We start from the raw sequence: 8,621 nt of genomic DNA on the forward strand, positions 1-8,621 counted from the left end.
ACTTACATGAATAACTGTGTATAGACTGACACGTTGACTTTAGATCTTTTTCAAAATTCCCGGGTTTCAAACTTGTTGACATAAGCTATTTATAGCATGCACTTTCAATCACATGACATAAAAGTAAATCGAAAGTAATAAACGTGATATCCTTATTGCAACAAAATATAGTGTCAATAGAAAACAAAACACCTTATTTTTTATATCTATTTTATTTCAATTTTTCATAATTTCATTGAAAAGTGAGATATTCGTTTTCCGTCCGCATATCGGCGCTGTCCGCAATTAGGCGAATTTCCCCTAAATGAAAAAGTCTTGTCCTAAATATGAACTTAAAACAATCTCTTTCAGACTAGCATTTTAATCACTCTTATTCAAAGCATGTTCATACTGACTTATGACTTGTGATCTAAAACATAATATTGTTGACTTAGCACTCAGAATCTGCTCTGAAATACTTTTATATAAATATAAAAATGCATAATTGTTAAAAAAAAAAATAAATAGAAGAAGAAAAATATTAGACCCAGTCTTTTTTGTTCTTATCTATTTTCAAGTTCATGATTAGAACCATTTATTTATTGGTTTAGTGGTTTTTTTTTTATAATTTGAGTCCATTCATTAGAATCTGCGTGGAATCAGTGAGACAAAATTTATTGTTATATTTAGTTTGTTCATACAAGAATTGCAAACTAATTTCCTTTTATTTCAAATAATGAAGAATTTACATACAGAATACTTTCATTATGGTCTCGTTTAAGTTTAAATGAAAAAGGTAGGATCAGTTATCAGTAATGAAAAGGAGTTCCTGTATTTGATCATTTTAATCCTGTCTTGATCCATTATTCATGAATACTTTGGCTACCCCTTGTATGATTAAAGTAGAAATTTATTTCTGTGTTGAAATAATTTGGTTACAGCAGTATAAATACTTACCAAAATATAAATATTAAATTAACTCTTGGAATAATAATATTATGGCACATACTGACATAGGGCCTATTTGAGTATTTCACTGAGACTGAGTTCTGAAAAGTGATAAAATGTGTTTCGCTAATTTTTTTGCACATGTCTTTAGTATCAAAATATATTCAATAAAATTATTTTAATAATATCCTCATGTAAATAACAGCATATGGTGCTTAATATAATAATAGTTTGATCATGAGAGTGTCAAACAAAGGGACGTAACTCGTAAATTACTATCGGCCCCGCTTCGTCAGAAATATCGACACATCGAAGTGGCACATTTGCGTATTACAGTGTATTAAGTGGCACAAATTTGACATATCATAGTCAAAGTTATGTTACATAACATAATTTAAATTCAGCATAGCTTCCCGAGAAGTTAAGAAAGAAAATTACGATTTTAATTTCCAGTGACCGATTTTTTTGGTCAACACCTAGACTTTGAAGACACATTTTGAGAGAAAAAAATAGTTTAATCCATAATTGAGTGGATCAATATATTTCTTATATACTCAAGAATGTTCACTTAAAAGCAAATTAGTTTTAATTCATGCAAAAAACTACAAATTCCAAAAAACGGGCTTCACTTTTTTTGGTAAAAAAATGCCCATATATGGTAATCACATGACTTCCATTGTTGCTTTAAGAAATGGGGTCAAACCGGGGTCAGCTTTCCGACTATATGCGGTATGGGCTTTGCTCATTGTTGAAGACCGTACGGTGACCTATATTTGTTAATTTCTGTGTCATTTTGGTCTCTTGTGGAGAGTTGTCTCATTGGCAATCATACCACATCTGCTTTTTTATATCAGAGATAAACGTCGTAATGTAACTAAACATCAGTAAGTAAAATATATTGGGATGCTAAAATATAAAGAATAGAGAAAGAATATTGAGAAAAATAAATAAAATGTAGAGAAAAGTGACATAACAAGTTAAAGAATACAGAAATAAACAACACCCCTAATCCGGACCCTCATGGTATACAAGAGAATCTGGATGGAGACGCAGAATATAGAAGAAAAGATAAGGACAGTAGAGAGTGATGCATTGCTAAAAAAGAGAGAAAAATAACAATTGTTTAAGAATACAGACATGAAACACCCCTTTTTACTATTTAGACCCTCCAAAATGATTGTTAAAGCAATTTTGGCATTTATTCCACATCTCCTTATTTTTAAATTAATAGTATAGACAACGATATCTATATAGATGCTTTGCAATTTTTTTTTACTGTATATCACTTTATTTTATTTGAGACTGGAGTCTGATAAACATTGGCCTCCTGTCAACCGCTGAATCTGATAGCTCAGTAAATATTGTAAAGTGCAAACAAAATTTCAGGGGGAGGGAGTGGTTGAAACAGTAACGGATTTCGATGTACTCAAATTGGTGACAAATGCTAGAATTTTACAAGCGCACAACTGCAGTTCTCCTCTGCACTTATGTAGAAAGGAACTAAACGGAATAAAATGAATTAAAACTTAAGATAATCAAATGTAGCTGCATTCGCTTCTTTCCATTTACTTCTTTAGAATGTTTTGTAAACAACATATGAATAAGTAATAGAACAAAAGAACCAATTGGATGATGCTGACGAATTAGGGTTTCACGTCCAGTGGCAAATATCATGTCCATATGAGAACGACAACACGTTATATGTACCCGGTGTTGTATAAGACAGACACTTTCAGTCGGATTTTTGAACGTGCTTCTTTGAACAGACACAAAAATCAAGGCTGATTGAAAACGTTGATAATAAATTCATGCATATTCCAGCGGCCAATCCATATCACGCTATATTGCAGTGACACACCTTTCAATAAAATGCAAAGAAAGTCAAAATAAAAATGCTTTTACTACAAGGATACTGTTGCACCGTATTGTCATTTTTTTTTACTCAAATACATCTCATTCTTAACTTTTTTAATGGGAAATTATAAAGGTAGCAAAACTATTGTCGTGGCTAAATAACTCTTAACTGACACAATTTTAATTGTCCAACCCATTAACAGACTTTATTCCCCTAATAGTCACTAAAACGTGGTATTACTCACGTTATATTACAATTATGAAATATTTACTAATGTCAATTTGTTTTTTAGAACCAAAGTACTATTTTGTGTCCTTTAAATGATATCTAAAATTGTTTGTTTCGCCTTTTATTAAAACAATTGCTATGCGTATAAGCATAAATACCACATACTTGCGCGACGCCTTTTAGTTTTACTGAAGTTTGCGCAAACTATGAAATGTTTTTACAGGTGGAAAATGTTCTATGATAGATATCATTTTGTCAGACACTTTTCTTTTTTTTATTTGGTTCTTATAATATGCCAAAAATCTGTATATTTAACAGAGTTGAACATTTAAATTGTGCGTTTTACTCTTAACAGACGTATAACCGACCCGATTAACAGACCAACCGCCCATATAGCCGCATACTCAATATAGATTAACCGACCAATCTCTCGGTTAGCCGAGTGTCGGCCGTGAATCAGGCACAGCTCTTTTGTTTTAAGTTCAAATAATTACATTAGATGTATGTTTCATTATTATACGTTATTTTGATTGGCTAACAGCAATCTCGCGTCATTCCTCATTTCAAAATGAATTGCAGGAATTGAAACATACATGATGACACACGTTTCCACAATAAAGAGCACAGGTAAATAAAAGAAAAACTTGATAGTAATCGTGGTTTCATGATCATTGCAAAAAAATGTAATTATAAGTATTGAATGCTTCTTTTAGTAATTTCATAGGGTTGTAAAAGCGTTGACCGTGCGTACATTTTTAGAATGAAGCGCTTCCGCGTTTAATTCATACAAAATGTACTTCAGTCAACGCTTTTACATCCCAATGAATTTACAAAAAGAAGCATTCAATTCTTAAATAAAGTGACAATCATTGCATGTCAAAGCAACACTTTATTGTGTCTTGTACTGAAAAAATCAACATACCTTTAATGGCATATAAGAAAGAACTGGTTCCCGGAACTTCGGATGTACCAAAACGGGTACTTCAGATCTGACAAACAGGCAAAATGTACCCTCTTTTTTAAATTTCATTCAATCTTTTTATTATTCAACATTTTAAGTCAAAAAGTACGTGTTCTACAATGATCACCAGTCATTCAGCTTTCATTTGATACCAAAATTACCTAAATATTCTACATATTTTGAAAGTTACACCTATGCGTAGGAACTATTTTGTGTTAAATATGTACTACTTTCTGGTATGTACTTTCTGACCGGGCCCGAATTAGTGGTGTTACACCTTATAGGTACCGAGCGAGAAATGATTATCGTTTTCTATTATTGGCAATGCATTATTTGTTTTCTTCTTTCCCTTCAAAAACGATTCTGAATCTACTTTATGTTTTTGACATTTTTACCTATTGTGTCTGTTTGTTTTGCTCACACATTATTGTCAATATAATAAAATTCTATGCGACTGTCATACAAGTGAGAGGTTTAGCTAGCTATAAAACCAGGTTTAATCCACCATTTTCTACATTAGGAAATGCCTGTACCAAGTCAGGAATATGACAGTTGTTTTCCATTCGTTTGTTATGTTTGAACTTTTGATTTTGCCATTTGATAAGGGACTTTCCGTTTTGATTTTTTCCTTGGGGTTCAATATTTTTGTTATTTTTCTTAATAATATACCATATAATCTTATAAAGCAGGGTATTTTGAATCCTTCATTTGCTTTCACAATGCCAGATTAATGAAGACAAGCTACTTTTGTATTTTAATGAAATTAAGATAAGTCGTTCCAGAGTTATAGTTTTTTTTTGGTTAAAACATAGACATTTTTTTTTATGTCTGAGGATGTCTTTCATTCACCAAATCACACAAAATGTCGCAACAATTTAAAGTCAACTCTCTTTTGATATTGGCGATTATCAAATGTATGGAATTTTATCGTAAAAAATTGCGAAAAATTGTTTTATTGATAACTCAAGTATGCTACTGCGAATCCTAAGAAAATAAGCTTAATGTTTGTTAAGGTGGTACCAAACACCTTGACTAAAATTAATTTGGCTCGTTTAATTTTCATAAAATTTTGACAAAAAATATATTCTTTGACCCTTTGACAAAAATATAAAAAATTAAAAAAACTTGAACCACACATTTCATCGGAAAAATTTCATTGGATATATAGCAGTTTCACAAACACTAATTTTGATCATTGAGAAGCTTAATATAATATTTCCTTGACAATAGAACGTGATTAAAACGTTCAGCTGATTTGTACAGAGTTACCTCCCTGTAATGTTATGTACCACTTTAATTAAATAATATGTATAACATCTACAGGAATTTAAAATGTTAACTCTCTGAATTAATGACTACTGCATTTCTTGTAACTGTTACATAACATATACTGTAAAAGCAGAAATTTTCGTGGAGGATTTAATTTCGTTTATTTCGTGGAAAGAATATATTCATTTTTGTTATTTACTTTGCAATCCAGTTTTAACAAATAAGATGCGGAAGACATTAAAAAATCACAAGTCGAAGAGAAACTGACGACGCTCGGGCAATAAAATTAAAGTCGAAAAAAAGAGCAGTAAAAAAAAAAAAACACTACATAGAAAACTCAAGACTGAGCAAAACGAACCCCATAAAAATCTAGAGATGATCATATGTGTTTCGGAAGGGTAAATAGAGCCTTCTCCACTTATCGCACCTGTAATGTTGCTGATGTTAAGTACAAAAACGTTAGTTAGTCTCATTCGATGCTATAACAATCGAGGAAAAGCGGAAGGGATTGTGGATATCACCATTAGAACTTATCCGTGGTCATATGTGATATAAATATTCCACAACAGTCAACAAACTCATGATGGCATCCGTAAACTTTTGAAAGGAATGACTCAAGTTTACCCTCCGAAACCCTTGGTTCAATAGTTTTCTTGGTAACAAGAACCCTCTATCAAGGCAATCGTGATAGAAGCGGAAGCTCAGGAATGTCGTATCAATTGGGATATATATTCTCCATATGCAGGCGCTGATGCATATTTTGCTCTGATTTTACAATAAAATTCCAGATTGTGTTATAACAACTATCGAAGGCAAGTTAAAATTTTTTGTCTTACTAGTAGTGAACTCGTATGGAATTCTTTCTAAGTAGAAAAAAAATTTGAAAAATATCACTGGGCTTATTCATGTGTGTTGTTTTGTTTCTAGACAATCATATACATGTATGACACCTTAGCGCGAACTGTTTTGAAATTTTGTTCAAGCAAATATGAAAGTCTACTGGGGATAAGGCAAGTCACGATTCAGTATTTCAAAGCAAGGATAATTTGAGCCCGAAGAGGCGAAAACTTTCTTTCATTTGATATATTGGTTTTACTTAATTATATTTAAAATATTGTATAGCTTTTGCAATATTAATGTAAGCAGGTCAATTGGATTACTTTGATTATGTTGCTCCTTTTTTACAACAATATTTCAGATTATATGAAATTTCAGGTTAAGAATAACACTAGTTTTATTCTTCACTTGACACCTGAAATAATTAAAACCGCTGTATATTGTGCGAACTGGTAAAAATAGCCACCCATCTAATTATAGAATGGATTATTTTTTTTTTAACAATTGCCCTCAAGTGTTTTTCACACAGCTGTTTCTGATCCATTTGTTAAGTGGTTTGCAACAAGTCTATCTGCTCGGATGACCAGCAGCTGTGAAGATGTAATAACACCAAATCGTAGTACGTCACATCCGGTTTTATACGAAAAAGGGTCGAAAAAAATATTCCCTTGAATTTGACTGTTGTAGGAAATTAATCATACATTTCATTGCTGTTAAAAATTTCTGAGTCATAAACATACATCTTGGGTGTTTCAAAGCACCATTCTATTTTTAATTAGTGTTTCTATTAAATATTTTGGAAACTTGAGTTTACATGGTTACTAAAGCTTGTAAACCGGAAAAAAGGGGTGAAAATTTAATTGGTTAACTTCCAGTGATAGTTATTATCTTATATTCAAAGAAATGTTATGTGAAATTTTGTCTGTAGTACTGGACAGGATAAAACTTTACTCATGCCAAGTATTTCTTTATTTGAAACAAAGATAAATTCTGCACAATGTTTTGAAAAGTGCCAATTTAACAAAGACTAATAGGGGGAAAACAATGGTTGTATTACTCCTGAAACACATTTTTTAAACTTGAAAATCTATGTTTTATGAGATTTTGTTGTTTAAATCATTTTCGTTTTGAAATAAATATTTTAACGTAGTCATATGAGCCATAGTATTAGTCTTGTATACAGCTTTCAGTAATTGTGAGTACTCTAAGATCTGTACTTTTGTTTTTGTGTAACGGCTATTATTTGTTGTGTATCGATCTGATGAGGTAAGCCCTTTTCAACTTATTAAATATAGTTTGTCAGTAACTGCAAGTACTCTCAGATCTGCACTTTGCGTCTTTTTTGTTTTAAGGGATGCATAAATATCCTGCCACGTCCGGTCTGTGTTTTTTATAAATGTTTCTGCTTTGTATCGATCTGATGAGTTAAGCCCCTTTCAACTGATTTGTATAGTCTGTTCTTATGTTGTACTGATACACCACTGTCACAGGTTAGGGGGAGGGTTTTGCGCCAACAAGCATGTTTAACCTCGCTACATTCTGGATGTGCCTGTTCTAAATCAGCAGCCTGTTATTCAGTGGTTGTCGTTTGTTGCTGTATATCATATATATTTTTTTCATAAATCAGGCCGTTAGTTTTCTCGTTTGAATAGTTTTATATATGTCATTTCGGGGCATTTTATAGCTTACTATTCGGCATGAGTTTTGCTCATTTTTGGAGGCCGTACGGTGACCTATAGTTGTAAACTTCTATGTCATTTGAACTCTGGTGGAGTACTGTCTCATCATACCACATTTTCTTGTTGTTCTATAAACATTAACGGTATCAATGTTACAGTACCAGTTGCTCATCTCGATACGAAATGTCTCTTTACTAGATGCTCATTTCGACACTAAGTGTCTTTTCACTAACCAACTGGCTATATTTTCTAATAAAAATACACAGAATAATACATACTATTTGCATTAAGATAGTATAAAATTTGGCAAAATTTTTTTACAGGAAGTTGTAGAGGTAGGAAAAACGCACCAAATATGTAAGGCTTGTAGTTGAATAAAACAGTCATTCGTTTTATCTACACTAGATTTATCAAGGGCGTTTGAATCAACACAGTTGAAGGCCTCAAATGAAGGTAGTTTTGAAGTTGAACAGCATTTAAAAAAATATAAAAAAGCATTGTACCATATCTGGTTAAAGACATCTCTGCGTTGGAAAAAAAACCTTAGTGTTTATTGTCCGTATCATTCATTCGAAGGTTCTGTATGAATTCTGCTTCATTCGAGTAAAATAAACCGAGTCGAACAGAAGTGGTTCACAATTAGTACCCACTGGAATACATACTGTTTGCTGAAATATCATTACACCAAACTGAAAAAAAAAATATTGCCGATAAAAAGTCCAGCATTGTGATGATAAAACCGGTTTTTCCTTCTAGATGTTTTTTTTATGTTTTAGAAACTCATCTGGTGCAATCAAATGGGTACCGTTAATGTTATAATTGTTAGTTACCTTCTATTGAATTATAAGGATCGTGTCTCTTTACT

Source organism: Mytilus californianus, unplaced genomic scaffold, assembly GCF_021869535.1.
Source record: "Mytilus californianus isolate M0D057914Y unplaced genomic scaffold, xbMytCali1.0.p SCAF_1, whole genome shotgun sequence".
Classification (NCBI taxonomy): Eukaryota; Metazoa; Mollusca; class Bivalvia; order Mytilida; family Mytilidae; genus Mytilus; species Mytilus californianus.